The following is a 22020-nucleotide window of genomic DNA, read 5'->3' as shown; positions in this document are numbered from 1 at the left end:
TAACAAAACACTACATGCGAAATCAGACAATAATTGTGGCTTCTAAGGGCTCAAGAAGATTGGTTTATATGGGAGCCAGGAACGTAGCCAGGATTTTATTTTTTTGTGGGGGGGGGTTAGTTTTCTCACCCCACATTTTTTCAAAATCGAAAATTGCCAAAATTCATGTTACTGTCAAATTGGTAAAGATACCTTAATTTTTATACCCTCCACCATAGGATGGGGGGTATACTAATTTCGTCATTGTGTTTGTAACTACTCGAAATATTCGCCTGAGACCCCAAAAAGTATATATATTCTTGATCGTCGCGACATTTTATATCGATCTAGCCATGTCCCTCTGTCTGTCCGTCCGTCTGTCTGTCGAAAGCACGCTAACTTCCGAAGGAGTAAAGCTGGCCGCTTGAAATTTTGCACAAATACTTCTTATTAGTGTATGTCGGTTGGTATTGTAAATGGGCCATATCGGTCCATGTTTTGATGTAGCTGTCATATAAACCGATCTTAGGTCTTGACTGCTTGAGCCTCTAGAGTGCGCAATTCTTATCCGATTGTAATGAAATTTTGCACGACGTGTTTTGTTATGATATCCAACAATTTTGCCAAGTATGGTTCAAATCGGTTCATAACCTGAGATAGCTGTCATATAAACCGATCTTGGGTCTTGACTTCTTGAGCCTCTAAAGTGCGCAATTCTTATCCGATTGGAATGCAAATTTGCACGACGTGTTTTGTTATGATGTCCAACAACTGTGCCAAGTATGGTTCAAATCGGTTCATAACCTGATATAGCTGTCATATAAACAGATCTAGGGACTTGACTTATTGAGCTTCTAGAGGGCGCAATTCCTATCCGATTTGGCTGAAATTTCGAATGACGTATTTTATTCTTACTTTCAACAACTGTGCCAAATAAGGTTCAAATCGGTTCATAACCCGATATAGCTGCCATATAAACCGATCTGGGATCTTGACTTCTTGAGCCTCTAGAGGTCGCAATTATTATCCGATTTTCCTGAAATTTTGTACGACGGATTCTCTCATGACCATAAGCATACGTGTTTATTATGGTCTGAATAGGTCTATAGCCCGATACAGCTCCCATATAAATCGATCTCTCTACTTTACTTCTTGAGCCCCCAAAGGGCGCAATTCTTATTCGAATTGGCTGACATTTTACACAGGTATCCAACATATAATTTAATTGTGGTCCAAACCGGACCATATCTTGATATCGCTCTAATGGCAGAGCAAATATTTTTTTATATATCCTGTTTTGCCTAAGAAGAGATGCCGGGAAAAGAACTCGACAAATGCGATCAATGGTGGAGGGTATATAAGATTCGGTCCGGCCGAACTTAGCACGCCTTTACTTGTTTTTGTTTTAAATTGTGGTAGCTATTGTGTGCAGGAACGGACACATCGACGGTGACATTTGGTCATAACGTCGGAGCTGAATTTTACACTGATTGCCAACACAGTGCAAATTTTTTGCCAACAGATCTTGCTGCTGCTCTGTGTACCAAGGTTTGCATTAACCACGAAAAATGCCCAAGAGCTGCCTTATAAAAATTCTAGCTCGAGTTATGAAGGAGGTATGGTAATGAAATTTGGATTGGCGTAAAGTAGAGGATTAAAACCAGTTACAAAAATGTGGCCGATCATGTTTTCCGGGAAAATTCTTAGAAGTGAAATTTCTGGAATCCGTTTAAATGTCTTGTTGCATTTGATAAAAAATAAATTTAAGGCAATAATCCTCCTTTTTTTGACAGCAAGTTTAATTCTATGCCAAAATCATTAAATTTAGCTTTCTTCGCTAAATGACCATAAAATATAAGGAAATGTTTTTTTTGTCGTAGGGGCTTAAAAATAAAAGATTTTACCAGATGGTACACCCAATATCAAGGTGTAACTGCATCGCAATTTTAATAACTTAAGCCTTATCAGTAAAGAAAGAACATTTTGAAAGTTTTAGTGCTTAGATGTACGGATTAAAAAAAACTCTAGTCGGCCGATAATTATTGTCAAGGAGTAACGTTATCGAAATTTCGAATCTTTAGCTCAATCCATTATACAAATTACCACATTAGTCACAGTCGACAACCCTGTCTATTAGCTGTACTTTTCCCAATGCATTTATTTTTGTGTAATGACAGACATTCTTTCTGTGACAAATTACTTTTCTTTCGTACAACACATGATCTTGTGCATCTGTTTGAAGTTGTTGCTCCGTGTGCCCCGGGTTCGAATCCTGGCCGGGCTCTGCCGAATTTTTCATTTTTCAATTTAAAATTTTATAAGTTTTGCACCAAAACATCAAATCAGTCATTTTGTCGAATAAGACAAAAAATGTATGAAAAAGCTTGGTCTTTTAAGTGCTAATTAAATGAAATGCAATCCATATGATTGCTTTAATTGTTTAAAAGTATTTGAAATTGTGCTCTCAAGTTAAAACCAAACTCAACCCTCTTGTTTGGGTTATATCGATTTAATTGAGCGATGTGCCCGCACAAAAGAAAAGCAAAGCCAAAAAACCACATCAGTACTCGTACAACCATCAGCTTCACCTGCTACCGGTTAATATTTTATGGCTTCTATCTATTTGCTGTAATTGAATGCCATTGCAGGGGAAAATGAAATGTTTGAAATCATTTAAATTTGGCTGCCATATAGAGCGATCTCTCGATTTAAGGTTTTGGACCCATAAAAGGCGCATTTATTATCCAATTTCCCCGAAATTTGAGACAGGGAGTTGTGTTAAGTCCTTCGACAGCCTTCTTCAATTTGGCCCAGATCGGTCCAGATTTGGATATAGCTGCCATATAGACCGATCTCGCTTTGAAGGTCTTGGTCCCATAAAAGGCACATTTATAATCCGATTTCGATGAAATTTGACACATTGACTTATGTTAGGCTTTGCGACATTCTTGTCGTATATGGTGAACATCGGTTTATTTTTAGATATAGCTACCAAAAAGAGCAATAGTTTGTTATATACAATTGAACAATGACTTGTAGTTATTAGTATTTGTTCCAAATCGAAGCATATTTCGATATAGCTGCTATGGGGCATAAGGTATGCATTTTTCACCGGATTTTGACGAAAGGTGGTTTACGTATATGCCCGAGGGGGTGGGTATCCAAAGTTCGGCTCGGTCGAACTTAACACCTTTTTCCTTGTTATACCCTACACCACTACTGTGGTACAGGGCATTATAGATTTGTCCATTTGTTTGCAATGCTAAGAAGCAGAAGATAAGAATACGGATCGGCTTAGAATCACTTCCTGATTCGATTTAGCTGTGTCCGTCTGTCTATCTGTCCATGTATTCTTGTAATCAAGGAACAGGTCGCATTTGTTGTCCGATTTTCACAAAATCTTGCATAAGTGTCTTTTTTGTTCCAAGCACGAACGCTATTCGATTTAGCTGTGTCCGTCTGTCTGTCTGTCCATGTATTGTTGTAATCAAGGTACAGTTCGCATTTGTTGTCCGATTTTCACAAAAACTTGCTTAAGTGTCTTTTTTGTTCCAAGGACGAACGCTATTGATTTTGAAAAATATCGGTTCAGATTTAGATATAGCTCCCATACATATCTTTCATACGATGTGCCCTTTTAAAGCTGTAGAAGCCACAATTTTGGTGCGATCTTTACAAAATTTGACACGAGGTGTTTTTTTTAACGACCCAAAATGCTTGCAAAATTGTATTGAAACCGGCTCAGATGTGGATATAGCTCCCATATATATCTTTCATCCGATATGGTCTTTTAAGGCTGTAGAAGGCAAAATTTTGGTCCGATCTTCACCAAATTTGGCGCGAAGTGCTTTTTGTGACGTCCCAATATGTGTGCAAAATTTCATCTAAATCGGTTCAGATTAAGATATTGCTCCCATATATAACTTTCGTCCGATTTGACCTATAAAGGCTGTAGAAGGCACAATTTTGGTGCGATCTTTACAAAATTTGGCACGAAGTGCTTTTTGCAAAATTTCATCAGAATCGGATCAGATTTAGATATAGTTCCCACATATAACTTTCGTCCGATTTAACCTATTAAGGCTGTAGAAGGCACAATTTTGGTCCGATCTTTACAAAATTTGGCGTGGAGCGTTTTTTTTCAACGTCCTCATATGTGTGCAAAGTTTCATAAAAATCGGTCCAGATTTAGATATAGCTCCCATATATATTTTTCATCCGATATGGCCTTTTAAGGCTTTAGAAGCCACAATTTTGGTCCGATCTCTACAAAATTTTTCATTAGATGGTTTAATTGACATACCAATACGTGTGCAAAATTTCATCAAAATCGATTTAGATAAAACTCCCCTATATATGTTTAATGCGTTTCGACTTTTAAGGCTGTAGAAGCCACAATTTTCGTACCATCGTAAGAAAATCGTATAAAGTTCTATTCGATATTTCAATAGGTATGCAAAATTAAAGTCTGACTAAATTTGGATATAAGTTCTATCTATTAAAAGTATTACGTATACTCGGTGGTGTAGGGTATAATATAGTCGGCTCCGCCCGACTTTTACCTTTCCTTACTGGTGTAAATTTAAAAACCAAAAAAAAAATCATTGCCATAGTCTGTCCCGGTGACAATATCAAACCAAAACTTAAGACATCAAACCGCCATATAGTGAATGTTGCAAGTTCCAAGAAAATGCAGGATTTTTTCTATTTCCATATGTCAATAGATAAGCTTTGTTGAACGCCGTACTTGTTTATGCTGTTTCAGCGCTAAAATCCCAAAAAGATGCAGCACCATGCAAACGACAGCGTGCAATATAATCGACATTTATGGACCACTAAGTCAGCTTATGGCAGTTTTAGTTTGTTATCACTCACTCTTCCTTTGGGGTATGCATGAGATACACTGTTGTTGTTGTTGTTGTACTGCACTTCCTCCATCAACATCCGCTGAAGTATTGCAAGTAACTCCCATGCAGGCAGTGGATCAGGATGAGATACTTGTAGTTGAAAGAACTCCTGCTGCTGTTGGTGGTGGTGGTGGTGCTTCTGTTACTATATTGCGGTTCAATGCTTGCGGTTAACCTAAAGAGAACAGCAGACGGGTGCACAGTGTTACGTTTCAAATCTAGCTAAACCATACTTTAAAGTGATAGTAAATGATAATAGGGATTGTTTGATCAGACATTATCCAATTTTAGGGAATATTGCATTATTTTAATTATTAAAAAAAAATCGCAAACAAATTTAAGCCCCTAAAAACTATTTGGCTGCTTTACACTGTCTTGGGATTTTAGTACACAAAATGTTTCATTTTACCACACTCCGTTTGCACTCTGCTAGCTGACCCACAGTGAAGGGAGACCTATCAAGACTACAATGGCTACACACTGTGAAGCACTGCGGTTGGGAGACTATTCGTTAAATAAGATTTAGCTTAGTATTAAATGTACTTAGAGTGATATTATGGTTGCATTTATGTAAGACTTCATATACTTTAACTCTCATATGGACACAAAACTCACACAACAACACATATACATGTAAATACTATGCCACATAGATATAAGAACGCAGCACCCAACCACCCACTTGGACTCATGTTGAATGTTTGTTTGGTTTACTTAGGAGAAATGTAATACTGCATTGAATGTTGCTGTCGCTTGATGTTGCTGGTACTGCCCTTGTTCGTTGAAAATTTTCTGGAAAATTTGCTGTCATACCACCAGCTAGGAGTGTTGGCTTATTCTCGCCTTTTGATAGGAGTTGGTGATACCCCACATTGATGTTGGTATAATGTAAGAACAAATTGCTTTAAATCTTAATAATCGCTATCATAAAAAAAAGTTTAAAGACTTTGCCATGCTTGCAAGATGATGGCTGAGACCGATGTCAGCTGGGAATGATGATATCTAATGTTGGGATATAATACTCCACATGGATGGCAGGTTGTGTTCTTAATTGTTCTTAACACCACAAAGTTGTCGTATGAATTTTACATCATTTAACAAAACGTCCACTGACACAGGGATTAAGTGCAACAAGAAATTTGGTATCTTTGAGAGTTAAAAAAAAACATAACCCCAAAGGTTAAAAGGATTTTTTTGAGTTTCCAAAAATTGTTTGAAAGGCTTTAAGGCTTTGCTGGGAATAACAGTAAAAGCCACAGAAATGAAGTATTATTAAGACGAAACAAGTAAAAGCGTGCTAAGTTCGGTCGGGCCGAATCTTTTATACCATCCAACATGGATCGCATTTGTCGAGCTCTTGCCACGGGATCTCTTTTTCGGCAAACAAAGGATAAAAGAAAATAATTGGTATGTTATTGGAACAATATCAAGTTATGGTTTATTTCGGACCATAATTGAACTGAATATTGGAGACCGTAGTAGAAGTCATTGTGTAAATTTCAGCCAAATCTAGTAAGAATTGCGCACTTTAGGGGCTGAAGTAGTAAAATAGGGAGATCGGTTTATAGGGGAACTGCATTGGCTATAAGTCGATTCATGCTATTTTCGACACGTATGTTAAAGGTCATGAGCGAAGCCGTTGTACAACATTAAAGCTAAATCGTATATTTATTGAGCCCTCTAGTGGCTCAAGAAGTCAAGACCCCAGATGGGTTTATATGGCAGCTATATCATGTGATTGACCGATTTGAACCATACTCAGCAAAGTTGTTGAAAGTCATAACAAAACACCTCATGCAAAATTTCAGCCAAATCGGTTAATAATTGTGCCCTCTAGAGGCTCAAGTAGTCAAAACCCCCGATCGGTTTATATGGCAGCTATATCAGGTTAGGGACCGATTTAAACCATACTCGTCACAGTTGTTGGAAGTCTAATTAAAAAACCTCATGCAAAATTTTAGCCAAATCGGATAAGAATGGTGCCCTCTAGCGGCTCTAGAAGTCAAGGCAGCAATATCAAAACGTGGACCCATATAGCCCATTTACAATCCCAACCGACCTACACTAATAATAAGTATTTGTGCAAAATTTCAAGCGGCTTGCTTTACTCCTTCGAAAGTTAGCGTGCTTTCGACAGACAGACGGACGGACAGACGGAAGGACGGACGGACAGACGGACGCACATGGCTAATTCGACTTAAAGTGTCATGAATGATCAAGAATATATATAGTTTAAGGGGTCTTAGACGAATATTTCGAGGAGTTACAAACAGATTGACGAAATTAGTATACCCCCATCCTATGGTGGAGGGTATAAAATTTCCTGAGGTAATTCAATGAAAACATAAGAAAATTTATGGTTTTCTACTTAAATTTAGTACGAAATTTCCTTTTTTCCATTTTTTTAAAAAACTCGTTTTAAAGGCTATGAATTGTTTTTCGGCCTTTGACTTTAATATAAAGCTGGAAGATATTGACCACATAGTTTGCATATATTGTATTTTTCCCCTTGAAATTTAGAACCAGCTTAACAATGTGCAGGAATGAGGTTAGACACTAACACCGGCTGAAAAAAGAAAGAGGAGCCGATGGGTTGCCGGCAGAACTATTTCAGACTGTAGGCAACATGCTTAAGAGACGTATGCATTAGCAAGTCTGTGCAATTTGGCTGGAAGTGCTGATAACCGATGATTGGAACTTAGACAAATATTGTTCATATTCAAGAAAGGAGACATGACAGTATGTGCCGATTACAGAAAAACAAGTACCGAGCTGGGTAAGAAATTAAAATTTGAAGTCAACGAGAAAATCAGGCCTTATAAATGCGGATTTCGATCTGGTAAATCCACCACAAACCAGATATTCACACTACGCCAATTTCTGGCATAGACCCATGGATGACAGATCGACATTAATCATCTTAAGCTGATATAACCTGTTTTAAGACAGGGAAATAGTTTATCGTGTGATCTCTTTAACATCCTGTTGGAGAAGATTAGATGAGATTGAGGTGTGGATGCTAGCCAATGATGATGACATCGATATTATGGTAATGGAGAGCAGTAATTGCCGCTTTCGAAAATGTAGAAAGAGAGTTAGATTAAGTTGGATTGGTACTACGAAATTAAACAAAGTTCATGGTATCAACGCTCGGAATGCGCCGGAACACGGGTTGGCAACACCACCATTAACGAAATGAACGGCACTAAATTCCTATATATAATAAGTAAAAATGCATTAAGTTCGGGTCGAACTATGGATATCCACCACTATAGGTATATATATGAACCATATTTCGAAAAAATCCGTAGAAAACGCACCATTTATGCAACCGTAGCAGCTTAGCGAAATATGGCTTAGATCGGGCCATATTTCGCTAAGCTGCTGCAAAAGTCGTTACATGCAACCTTCAGTCTGTCAGCATGTTAACCGATCAGAAAGTGATCTGTCATAACGGACTAAAACGTCGGTCCTAGCCAGTGACAGCAAAGCGGCTAGGACCGCTCTTCAAGTCTAAATTGAACCACACAATTTTGGAGTGTTAAATCTTAGCCATTCCACTACTACGTTATTTGCTGGAGTCTCCGCTTGACACAAACTGCAGTAGTCGGGTATGCTTCTCGATATAACCAGTCCAAATAATTCAGACTACAACCCAAAGATCACCTGGTCGTCTAGTTCGTAACCATCTTCATGGAGGCCGATGTAATTTCTTTTACCAGGGATATCGTAATTCCAATTAATTGCCACTTCCTGGAACATCGGGCATTGTATCAAGAATAACACAGTGTCCGTATCCGCCACATGACCAAAGAGAGAAAGCTCTCTCTCTAGCCACAATGTCCAGCATGAAATTCAGTGCGGAAACAACCCATCCTTTGTATCGGGGTGACTATTAAACAGCAGGTGGACTTTTTAAGAGCAGTACGCCAGACTGCAACACAATATAGCATCATAGATCTGACAACTGCGTTGTACACCCATGACACTCGTTTTTAACACCCATAGGCAAGAATTGTTTTTCTTGGCTTTTATAAATTGTTTGATTTAAACTTCTATTGTAGTTTTTTTCTGAATTTCTGACCAGAAACCAGTTTAGAGACTGACACTGTAAACTCTGCGATACGGTGCCTTTCTAATGAGTAAATATAGGCCCTTTATAAACCAATGATACGATTTGAAGCTACTCTGGCGGGTATCCCAGAACTTAGTACCTTTGAACACTTTAAAGGTGTGGGGCTCATGGAGGGGATTCGGGACCAATACTGTGGGGTCTAGAATGTTAGTGGACTGTATGTGCGAGGGATGGACACTGGAATCAACTTCGGCAATAAAAATTGAAGGTTGAAAGAACTTTTCAATAAGAATTGTAGGATGGAAGACTTTGCCAGACAAAATCAATTGTGACTTGGACAAAGAAAGAAAGCGTAGTTCTTTGTCCTCTTTTGAGACAAGCGTAGTTTTAGTAACCTTTCCTTTAATAGAGGGTAGTTTTGGTACCCTTTCTTTTGAGCAAGAGCAGTTTTAGTACCCCCCCTTGAGAAAGGGTAGGTTTAGTACCATTTATTGGGAAAGGGCGGTTTTAGTACCCTTCTCTTGGGAAAGGGCAGTTTTGTAACACTTTCTTTTGAGAAAGGGTAGTTTTAGTAAACTTTCCTTTAATAGAGAGTAGTTTTAGTACCCTTTCTGTTGAGAAAGGGTAGTTTTAGTACCCCTTCCTTTGAGAAATGCTAGTTTTAGTGCCCTTTCATTTGAGAAATAGTAGATTTAGTAACCTTTCCTTTGAGGAAAGGTAGTTTTAGTACCCTTTCCTTTAAGAAAGGGTCGTTTTAGTACCCTTTCCTATGAGAAATTGAAGGTTGAGTACCCTTTCCTTTCAGAAAGGATAGTTTTAGTACGATTTCCTTTGAGAAAGAGTAGGTTTGGTACCCTTTCCTTTGAGAAAGGGTAGTTTTAGTACCCTTTATTTGGGAAAACGGTAGTTTCAGTAACCTTTATTTTGAGAAAGGGTAGTTTTAGTACCCTTTCCTTTTAGAAAGTGTAGTTTAGTACCCTTTCCTTTGAGAAAGGGGTAGTTTTAGTACCCTTTCCTTTTAGAAAAAGTAGTTTTAGTACCCTTTCCTTTGAGAAAGGGTAGGTTTAGTACCCTTCTTTCGAGAAAGGTCAGTTTTAGAACCCCTTGTTTGGGGAAAGGGTAGTTTTAGTAACCTTTATTTTGAGAAAGGGTAGTTTTAGTACCATGTCTTTTGGGAGAGGGTAGTTTAAGTACCCTTTCCTTTAAGAAAGGGTAGTTTTAGTAAGGGTAGTTATAATACCCTGTCCTTTAAGAAAGGGTAGTTTTAGTACCCGATTTTGGCAGTAATTTTGCGCTTTGTGTCTTTTCATAACTGCCAACAACCATACGAAGTATGATCTAAATCGGTCCATAACCAGTCAAAGCTGCCACATAAACCGATTTTCGGATTTGGGATCTTTTCTCAATGGAAGCCGTTATTGTCATCCGATTCTCATGATTGCCATCATCCGTTTTAAGTGTGGTCCAAATCGATCTATAACTCAATTTCCCGATTAGTCTTTTACGGTAAATGTTTAGTAAAATCCATGTTGGAGGGCTCCCAAGATTCCCCCAGCCGATTTTACCACATTTTGACTTGTTTATGCTTAAACTTATGTACTTTCCGCGAAAAAATAAATGCATTACAATAATTCTTATTTCTAGAAAAGTTGACAATGTTCTTAGAAGTAAAAAAAAGCATATCAAAAAGTCACTCAAGACAGACAAATTAGCTGGAAATGTTATTATGGAAGCTTTTGAAAATTCGTTTAATCACACTCGTTTTTTAGAAGGAAAAACATCACAGGTAGTTGGAGGTCCCAGTTGCTATTCATAGAATATGATGAAATTATTGACCTTGACTCTTGTTAAGGTTGTATAGTGAATAAGGTGAATGCTAATTGATACATTTGCTATTTTTAACGGTACGCTGCAGAAATTGTAAACTTTGCTGTTGCTTTCAATGGTCACATTATGCCTTAGGTGAAAGAGAAGTGTAACGAAAATTGTGTAGGCGGATGTTGACAAACAGAACCTACCCACCTACTCAATAAGGGAAGTCTTAGTGAACACCTACAAGGAAAAGTTTTAAAATAATTATGCAGATTCCATATTAAAGTCAATAAAAATTTCAAAATTAAAGTCTAATTAAAATCTATCAATACTCATGCCAAATACGGCTTAGTCGTATTTGGCATGAGTTAAGCAGAATTAAATTCTGCTTAAATTAATTTTCCGGGAGAGAGTTAAGGGTTTCCCTACACACTGATTAAGACTTCTGCTGAAGTGTGTTTACTTTGTCCTGGCGTCCATAGTCTTTTCATTACATCCACTAGCATAGAAATTATCCACATGGGTATCTGTTTACATGTTCCCTACTCCCATGTCTCTGGGAGACCTTTTAACATGTTCTCTTTGTTGATTTTGACACGTATGTATGTTCTTTGCTGATTTATTATGCCCCCAGTTGTTGTTTATTGCCGATAGTTTACTCCGGTATTGGATGATGAACTTCTCCATATCCATATCCCTACACCAACACCAACCTCGACAGAGTGAAGGAAAACATGATAACATTATCGTTGCAGCCAGCCTACATGGCACAGCCACCAGTATGTTGTGTTCTCATTTATCTGCTTTTGCATCTTCATTCAATGGCCTTGGTGTAAACAGAGTGTTTTCCAGAGTTTTTTGTTATCCAGGCAAAAAAGGGCCACTTTCTTGAGACGAGCGAGAAAGTAAAAAAAAAACAAGGGACACAAACTACAACAACAAAACAAGGAATATTCATTCATTGTCATCAGCTTGCTTTTGTTCCCCCTTGGTCCATGGGTAGGCCCCATGTACTATACCCAGCAAGGATATTGTCTGATCATTTGTTCTTATGGCAGTGTGGAGTGTGCTCTTTTCCTGTTCGAAATGTTTTCCAATATTTGCGGCGCGTGGCATGATTTCACATTACCCCACGGCCCCCCACATCATGGAACATCTTCACCACGAACATTATCATCTTCATCATCATGCTAGGCTCTAAAGACCAGCATTACGGCCAGCACAAGTCATGTGACAAGTGAATGTTGACAATTTAGAACTTATTAAAAAGTTTTATGAGCAACAAAATTAACTTCAATTATGTTAAGCAAAATATGCAGACAAAAAGAAAATATAACACAGTACCTGGATTTTCAGTAGTAGGCCACCCACTTAAGTTAAGTAGAACTTTAATAGCAAAAAAAAAAAACTGAATTTCATGCTTCGATTACAAGTTGTTTCCACAGAAATTTAATCATTTTATTGTTGGATTTAAAAACAAGAAAAAAAGGCATTATGTTCGGCCGGGCCGAACTTTGGATACCCACCACCACGGGCATATATGAAAACCCCCTTTCGACATAATCCGGTGAAAATTGGATAACTTATGCACACAAATTCGGCACGGACATTGAGCGGCCTAAAAAATATAAGTCATTGTTAAATTTTGTATTTCAAATTTCAACAAAATCGGGTAAAAAATGCAGCTTTTATGAGCTTAAGACCCTTAATCGGCATATCGGTCTATATGATAGCTATGTCTTAATGCAGTCCGATCCGAATCATATTTGGGACGGATGTCGGGAGACCTTAAACTACCCACTGTTTCAAATTTCAGAGAAATCGGGTAAAAAATAAAGCTTTTATGGGCATCAGACACTTTATGGGTTGATCGGTTTATATGCCAGCTATATTTAAATATAGTCCGATCTGAACCATATTTGGGTATTATGTTGGGAGGTATAAAACTACTCACTGTTTCAAGTTTCAGCGAAATCGGGTAATAAATAAAGATTTTATGGGCTTGAGACCCTTTATCGGCAGATCGGTTTATATGGCAGCTATATCTAAATATAGTCCGGTCTGGACCATATTTGGGTCCGATATTGGGTGGCCTAAAGCTACTCATTGTTTCAAATTTCTGCGAAATCGGGTGATAAATACTGCTTTTATGAGCTTCAGACCCTTTATCAGCAGATCGGTTTATATGACAGCTATATCTAAATATAGTCCGATCTGTACCATATTTAGGTCAGATTTTGGGAGGCTTAAATTAACCCTCTGTTGCATATTTCCTCGAAATTGGGTAATAAATAAAGCTTAGTCCGATCTGAACCATATTGGGGTCAGTTTTCAGGAGGCCTTTAACTACTCACTGTTTCAAATTTCCGCAAAATCGAATGAAATATAAAGTTTTTATGGGCATTAGACCCTTTATCTTCAGATCGGCCTTTATAGCAGCTATATCCAAATATGGTCCGATTTGGTCCGTTCAAGAACTTAGCCAGTGTGCATCAAAAAGACGTATCTGTGCCAAATTTCAGCTCAATATCTCAACTTTTGAAGCCTGTAGAATGATTACAACTGACGGACGGACAGATACACGGACATCGTTAAATCGTCTTAGAATTTTACGACGATCCGAAATATATATACTTTGTGGGCTCGGAAATTGATATTTTGATGTGTTGCAAACGGAATGACTAAATGAATATGCCCCCTATTCTATGGTAGTGGGTATAAAAATCAAATTCATACTCTCCTTCACACATTTATTTTTTTACATTATTAAAAGGAACTTAAAGTAATTTTTTTTTGTATTGTTGATTTCGTCTCACCAAGAACAGTCTCGCCTCAAATTATTTAAAAATTCGTCACGTTTCGTTGGCATTCGAAGAAATCATTATTTTGATTGAAAATTGAAAACTTCGAAAGTAAGGTAGGTATATGGTGTCGGTAGAAATTTAAAATGAAGTGATTTGATTTAATTTAACATTAAATCAAATTTTGAACCATAAAATCAATAAAAAATTAAATTTGCAAAGTTTTATATATGCTGTGATTTATTTTAGCGCTGGGTACATTAGCTGTGAAGGGAAACAAGTAAGAGCGTGCTAAGTTCGGCCCGGCCGAATCTTATATACCCTTCACCATGGATTGAATTTGTCGAGTTCTTTTCCGGTATCTCTTTTTAGACAAATGAGTAAAAAGGCGTTAAGTTCGGCTGGGCCGAACTTTGGATACCCACCACCTCGGGTATATATGTAAACCACCTTTCGTCATAAGCCGGTGAAAAATGCATAATTTATGCCCCTATAGCCGCTTTATCGAAATATGGTCCGATTTGGACCACATTTGACACGGATATTGAGAGGCCTAATAAGTACAAGTTATTGTTCAATTTTGTAGAATAAAATATTGGTCATTTTGGTAGCCATATCGAAATATAGACCGATCTGAACCATATTCGACTCGGATGTCGAAAAGCCTATCATAAGTCACTGTGTCAAATTTCAGCGAAAATGGATTATAAATATGCCTTTTGTGGGGCAAAGACTTTAAATCGAGAGATCGGTCTATATGGCAGCTATATTCAAATCTGGACCAATCTGAGCCAAATTGAAAAATTTTGTCGAAGAGCCTAACGCAACTCACTGTTCCAAATTTCGGCAAAATCGGACAATAAATGCGCTTTTATGGCCCCAAGTCCTTATCGAGAGATCGGTCTATAAAGCAGCTATATCAAAATCTGAACCGATCTGAGCCAAATTTAAAGAGGATGTCAAAGGGCCTAACACAACTCACTGTCCACAAATTTCAGAGAAATCGGACAATAAATGCGATTTTTATGGGCCCAAGACCCTAAATCGGCGGATCGGTCTGTATGGGGGCTATATGAAGATATAGTCCGATATAGCCCATCTTTGAACTTAACCTGCTTATGGACAAAAAAAGAATCTGTGCAAAATTTCAGCTCAATATCTATATTTTTAAAGACTGTAGCGTGAGTTCAACAGACAGACGGACGGACATGGCTAGATCGTCTTAGATTTTAACGCTGATTCGACCTTATAGGGTCGGAAATGGATATTTCGATATGTTGCAAACGAAATGACAAAATGAATATACCCCCATCCTTCGGTGGTGGGTATAACAAAGGACAAAAAAAAAAGAATTGTACTGATTGAATTAAATGTTGGAGACCACAGTAGAAGTCTATGTTTAAAATTTCAGCCAAATCGAATGAGAATTTCGCCTTTTAGGGGCTCAAGAAGTAAAATAGGGAGATCGGTTTATATGGGAGCTGTATCAGGCAAAAGACCTATTCAGACTACATTTGACACGTATGTTGAAGGTCGTGTTGTATTTCAGCCAAATCGGATAAGAATTGTGCCCTCTAGTGGCCCAAGAAGTCAAGACCCGAGATCGGTTTATATGGCAGCTATATCAGGTTATGGACCGATTTCAACCATACTCAGCACAGTTATTAAAAGTCATAACAAAACACCTCATGCAAAATTTCAGTCAAATCGGATAAAAATTGTGGCCTCTAGTGGCTCAAGAAGTCTAGACCCGAGTTCGGTTTATATGGGAGCTATATCAGGTTATGGACCGATTTCAACCATACTCAGCTCAGTTGTTAAAGGTCATAACAAAACACGCCATGCAAAATTTCAGTCAAATCGGATAAAAATTGTGGCCTCTAATGGCTCAAGAAATCAAGACCCGAGATCGGTTTATATGGCAGCTGTACCAAAACATTGACCGATATAGCCCATATAGCCCGACCTACACAAATAAGAAGTATATATGCAAAATTTCAAGCGCCTGTGTGTACTCCTTCGAGAGTTAGCGTTCTTTCGACGGACAGACGGACGAATATAGCTAAATCGACTTAAAATGTCACGACGAACAAGAATATATATACTTTATGGGGTCTTAGTCGAATATTTCGAGGAGTTACAAGCAGGATGACGAAATTAGTACACCCCCATTCTATGGTGGAGGGTATAAAAATAAAACGCAAAAAAATTACCCTGGTAAGTCTTTTTATATAGGGTATAGGGCACCACCACTGTGCTTGTTTGTAACACTCAGAAGGAAGAGAGATAGACCAACTGATAAGATTACCGATCGACTCAGAATCACTCTCTGATTCGATTTATCTACGTCAGTTTGTCCATGTTAATTTGTGTACAAATCATCCGATCGTGTTCAAAATTGGCACTGGCATATTTTTTGGCCAGGAGACAAAGCCTACAAAGCCTACTAGAGTTCGAAAAAATCGGTTCAGATTTGGATATAGCTCCCATATATATGTTCGTCCGATTTGGACTAATATTGCAATAATTGGGCCAATTGTTTACCTATTCTATGAAATTTAGCAGGAATTTTCTCTTGACTCTCGATATTTCTGGCGAATTTCAAAGAAATCGGTTTCCTTGACGACTACCACAATATTTAAGAAGTTTGCTCGAAATCGGTTCAGATTTTGATATAGCTGCCGTATATATGTATGTTCGTCAGATTTTGGTTCTGTGCAATAATGTTGTTAAACTTAGTTATCACAGTTTGAACATATTTGCTCGAAATATGATACGGATTGTTTAATAACCCATCTGAAACCATCCGCCGAGGTCCATCAAAATTGGTTCATAAATATAAATTCCAAAAGGTATAAAAGGTTAAAGGTATAACAAACAATATCTAACTCCAAAGGACAAGGGTTTATTCATATTATTATTATACCCACCACCAAAGGACAGGGGTATATTAATTTTGTCATTCCGTTTGCAATACATCGAAAAATCCATTTTCGACCCTACAAAGTGTAGGTTAGGTTAGGTATAAGTGGCAGTCTGCCATCAGACTCACTTAGACGCGTTTTCGTCCATTGTGATACCACAGGAACAGAAGAAGGAAAATGCCTTCTAGTTCCTACCGTCGAACCATCCAGATCGCTTCAAAAAGCCCAATAACTTGCGAATGATCACATCCGCTAAATCAGACAGGTTCTCAAAGAAATAAGAACCTAAAGTGAAACTCCTTCTGACTGCTAGTGCGGGACAGACACAAAGTGGGTGTTCTGTGGTCTCTTCTTCTTCGATGTCCTCACAGATCTTGCAAAAGTCGTTGCCGGCAACCTTCAGTCTGTCAGCACGTTTTCCGATTAGATAGTGACCTGTCATGACGGACACAATGACAGAGACGTCTGTTCTAGCCAATGACAGCAAAGCAGTAGACCTCTCCAAGTCCTATGTGTCCCGTTATGACACCAAAGCTATGCCAACATCCTTCTTACTTCCTTTCAGTAATAGCCTCGTCCTCTCACGATCCGGATCACCTCATAGAATTTTTGCCGTCCTACCGATTGTTTCGCTATAGACAGGTTATCCGTCCGTCCGTTGAAATCACTCTAAAATTTTTAAAATGTAGATATTGTGCTAAAATTTTGTACAGATAATTATGAAGATGGGCTATTACGGACTGCGTATCAATATAGCCCCCATATAAACGGATTTCTGATTTAAATCGGTTCATAACATGATATAGCTGCCATATAAACCAATCATCAGATTTGACTTCTTCAGCCTCTAGAGGACGCAATTAATATCCGATTTGGTTAAAACTGTGCATGAGGCTTGGTTCAAATCGATTCATAACCTGATATAGCTGCCATACACATACACGATCTCCTGATTCTCCTTCTTGAGCCTCTATTTATTATGCGATTTGGCTGAAATTTTGCACGTAAAGTTTTGCTATGACTGTGACAGCCGTGAAAAGTATCATATCCTGATATACAATGCAAATTTGTCCATGATCGGAATGATTTAATGAACAAGGGCTAAATTTCCCACATATCAATGTGGGTGAGTGCTGTACGATTCAAGTTTAATCTCAATGATAAGGCACCTCCTTTTTATAGCTGAGTCCGAAAGGGGTGCCACGGTGTGACACTTCTTTGGGAAGAAGTTTTTACATGGCATAGTGACTCACAAATGTCGCAAGTGCATTATGGGCCCAATTAGGGGTTTGAGAGGCAACAAATCACACGAAGTAGCTACGACTCTAAAATTTTGCACAAGCGTTTGTGGGGGCATCAGGACGACGAATTGACCTCCTCCAAATTGATTTCTTAAGATTCTACCGGGGGCAATTATTGTCAGATTTTGAGAAAATTTTACATACTGACCTCTTCTTTGACCGCCAGCAACCACGTCAATATGGTCCAAATCGGTTTACAACCTAATATAGCTTCCATATAAAATGATCTTCCGATTACATTTCTTGAGCACCTAAATGACGCAATTTTTATTCGATTTTACCGAAATTTTGCGAGGTAATTTCTGTTATTGCCTCCAATAAAACATGCCTAGTGTGGCCTGAATCGATCCATAACCTGATATTGCTCTCATATATCTCTCGATTGATGCTTCTAGGGTCTCGAAAAATCAAATCCGGGGAAAGGTTTATATGAAAGCTAGATCAGGTTATCGATCGATTCAGGTCACACTTGGCTTGAATGTTGGAGGTAAGAGCAGAAATCATTAAAAATTTCGGACAAATCGGAAAAGAATTACACCTAAAACTCGAAACTCCGACCAAGTGAAGAGAGACATCTCGAAACTTAAAAGTTGAAGATGAATGGCAGAAAATCGGTGCGCTTCAAATTGAATGATTTTAAGGCAATTCGTTTAATTACTTATTAAGAAATTGGTCCACGGTGAAGGATGTAAAACTTTTGCGAAACATCCATTACACGCAAGTCACCCTTGCGACAAACTTTATAGGATGCCTCACAAATAGTTGCCCAGCCGCAGGATAGGCAACCCTACATTTCCAATTCAATCATTCTGCATAACCAATTTAAAATGCAAAATCTCTACCTTAACTAATTTTTCAATTTATTCTAAATTGAATTTAAATCAAATTTAAAGAGATTTACATTTGATTGTTTACTTTCACTTTTTGTATTGGCTTTTGCTGTGGCTGTTCATAATAAAATTTTTAATGAATATCCGTTTAATATCTCCCAACAACGTAGTATGTGTCATTAACTAACCAAGGATTTGTGGTTATGCAAAATATTTATTTTCGAACGAAAGTGCATAATTAGCCCCCAGTGCTGCTCTGTAATCTGTTGCAATTGCTACTCACACACTCAAATATGGGAAGCCACTAATGAACCCCATTGGATTTTATAATGGCTTTTCTCAGAACAGTAGTAATTTTTGCATATGTTTATTAATAGAAACCATTGGTTGGGTAATAGTTGAGTAAATCCATTTTAGAATAGGAAATGGAAAATATAAAGGGTGATTTTTTTGAGGTTAGGATTTTCATGCATTAGTATTTGACAGATCACGTGGCATTTCAGACATGGTGTCAAAGAGAAAGATGCTCAGTATGCTTTGACATTTCATCATGAATAGACTTACTAACGAGCAACGCTTGCAAATCATTGAATTTTATTACCAAAATCAGTGTTCGGTTCGAAATGTGTTCATTCACCGTAACGTTGCGTCCAACAGCATCTTTGAAAAAATACGGTCCAATGATTCCACCAGCGTACAAACCACACCAAACAGTGCATTTTTCGGGATGCATGGGCAGTTCTTGAACGGCTTCTGGTTGCTCTTCACTCCAAATGCGGCAATTTTGCTTATTTACGTAGCCATTCAACCAGAAATGAGCCTCATCGCTGAACGGTGAATGAACACATTTCGAACCGAACACTGATTTTGGTAATAAAATTCAATGATTTGCAAGCGTTGCTCGTTAGTAAGTCTATTCATGATGAAATGTCAAAGCATACTGAGCATCTTTCTCTTTGACACCATGTCTGAAATCCCACGTGATCTGTCAAATACTAATGCATGAAAATCCTAACCTCAAAAAAATCACCCTTTATTAATACAAGTAAAAAGTTCGGTTGGACCGAATCTGGTATATCCTACACCATGGGTCTCATTTAGCGAGTTCTTTGCCCAGTAAAGAGTAACTAAAGCATAAGGGAAAGTTCAAAACATGGATTATTATACCCTTCACCCTAGGATGGGGGTATACTAATTTCGTCATTCTGTTTGTAACTCCTCAAAACTATTCCTCTGAGACCCCATAAAGTATATATATTCTTGATCGTCATGTCATTTTAAGTCGATCTAGCCATGTCCGTCCATCTGTCTGTCGAAAGCTCGCAAACTTTCGAAGGAGTAAAGCTAGCCGCTTGAAATTTTGTACGAATACTTCTTATTAGTGTAGGTCCCCCATATAGACCGATCCGCCGATTTAGGGTCTTAGGCCCATAAAAGTCAGATTTATTATTCGACTAGATGGACCGGGCCCACTCCGCTGTGCCTTCAATTACTTCATATGGAACAAAATTTTCCTTGGAATATTTATTTTCGACAATTAAAGAGCTTCTGCTGAAATACCATGCTACGAAAATATTGGGTTGCCCAAAAAGTAATTGCGGATTTTTCATATAGTCGGCGTTGACAAATTTTTTCACAGCTTGTGACTCTGTAATTGCATTCTTTCTTCTGTCAGTTATCAGCTGTTACTTTTAGCTTGCTTTAAAAAAAAGTGTAAAAAAAGTATATTTGATTAAAGTTCATTCTAAGTTTTATTAAAAATGCATTTATTTTCTTTTAAAAAATCCGCAATTACTTTTTGGGCAACCCAATAGTATATCGCCTGAAAAGTGTCCTATAAGTGCCTTTATCTGAATCCCATATGATTACCTCATTTATTGTTCTAATTCAAGTTTGGATGTAAGGTGTACTCCGTTCTTAAAATACTTTATTTCAGCCTGATATTGTCATGATGTCTCAGTTAGGGGTGTTTCGGGGGTGGGGTGGTCCCCCAGACACTTGGCTCTGAAAAATATCAGCATCGTGCTCTTCTCTCAAATCCCATTTATTAAAACCCCATATTGCCATTGGTTTTGAGGGCAGTTTACAGGATGAGGCGTTCCCGAAACGCATGGCCCCAAGTTTGGTTATCAAATTCGTTTTCTAATCTCAAATACCTTTCACTTGAGCTACATATTAGCATGGTCGAAAAATGTTTACCCTTTGGGGGGTGTTTTGGGCCCATTTGGATATAGCTATCATATAGACCGATCCGCCGATTTATGGTCTTAGGCCCATAAAAGCCACATTTTTTATCCGATTTTGAGGAAATTTGGGACAATGGGTTGCGTTAGGTCCTTCGACATCCTTCTTCATCTTGGCTCTGATCGGTTCAGATTTGGATATAGCTGCCATATAAACCGTTCTCTCGATGTAAGGTCTTGCGCCCATAAAAAGCGCTTTTATTGTCCGATTTTTCCAAAATTCAAGACAGTGAGTTGTGTAAGGCCCTTAGGCATCCTTCGTCAATGTGGCCCAGATCGGTCCAGATTTATATATAGCTGCCATATAGACCAATCCGCCGATTTAGGGTCTTATTCCCATAAAAGCCACATTTATTATCGGATTTTGCTGAAATTTGGGACAGTGAGTTAAGTTAAACCCCTAGACATACTTCTGCAATATGGCACAGATCGGTCCAGATTTGGATATAGCTGCTATATAAACCCATCTCTCGATTTTAGGTTTTGGACCCATAAAAGATTAATTTATTGTCCGATGTCGCCGAAATTTGGGACAGTGAGTTGTGTTAGGCCCTTTTCGTCAATTTGGCCTAGATCGGTTGTGTTGTGTTAGGTGCTTCGACGTCCTTCTTCAATTTGGGTCAGATCGGTCCAGATTTGAATATAGCTACCATATAGACCGATCTCTCGATTTAAGGTTTTGGGCCCATAAAAGACGTATTTACAATCCGATGTCGCCGAAATTTGGCACAATGAGTTGTGTTAGGCTCTTCGAAATTTTTCAGCAACTTGGCCCAAATCGGTCCAGATTTGAATATACAATAGCTGCCATATAGACCAATCCGTCGATTTAAAGTCTTGACCCCATAAAAGGCGCATTTATATTCCGATTTCACTGAAATTTGACACAGTGTCTTATGTTAGGCTTTTCGACATCCGTGTCGTATATGGTTCAGATCGGTTTATTTTTAGATATAGCTACTAAAAAGACCAATATTAGTTAGTGTTTGGTCCAATTCGGAACATATTTCGATATAGCTGCTATATGGTATGCATTTTTCACCGGATTTTGACGAAAGGTGGCTTACATATATACCCGAGGTGGTGGGTATCCAAAGTTCGGCCCGGCCGAACTTAATGCCTTAAAACTTGTTTAAGTCTTTTTTTGC

General features: G+C 38.2%; 1 protein-coding gene across 1 annotated transcript in view; it reads right to left on the bottom strand.

The window, feature by feature from the left end:
* The window catches only part of LOC106087260 (dynein assembly factor with WDR repeat domains 1), a 99082-nt gene that overhangs the window by 41858 nt on the left and 35204 nt on the right, over positions 1-22020 (bottom strand). The window lies entirely within an intron of this gene.

The sequence above is a fragment of the Stomoxys calcitrans genome, chromosome 2, assembly GCF_963082655.1.
Source record: "Stomoxys calcitrans chromosome 2, idStoCalc2.1, whole genome shotgun sequence".
NCBI lineage: Eukaryota > Metazoa > Arthropoda > Insecta > Diptera > Muscidae > Stomoxys > Stomoxys calcitrans.
This window is presented reverse-complemented; position numbering and strand designations above follow the sequence as displayed.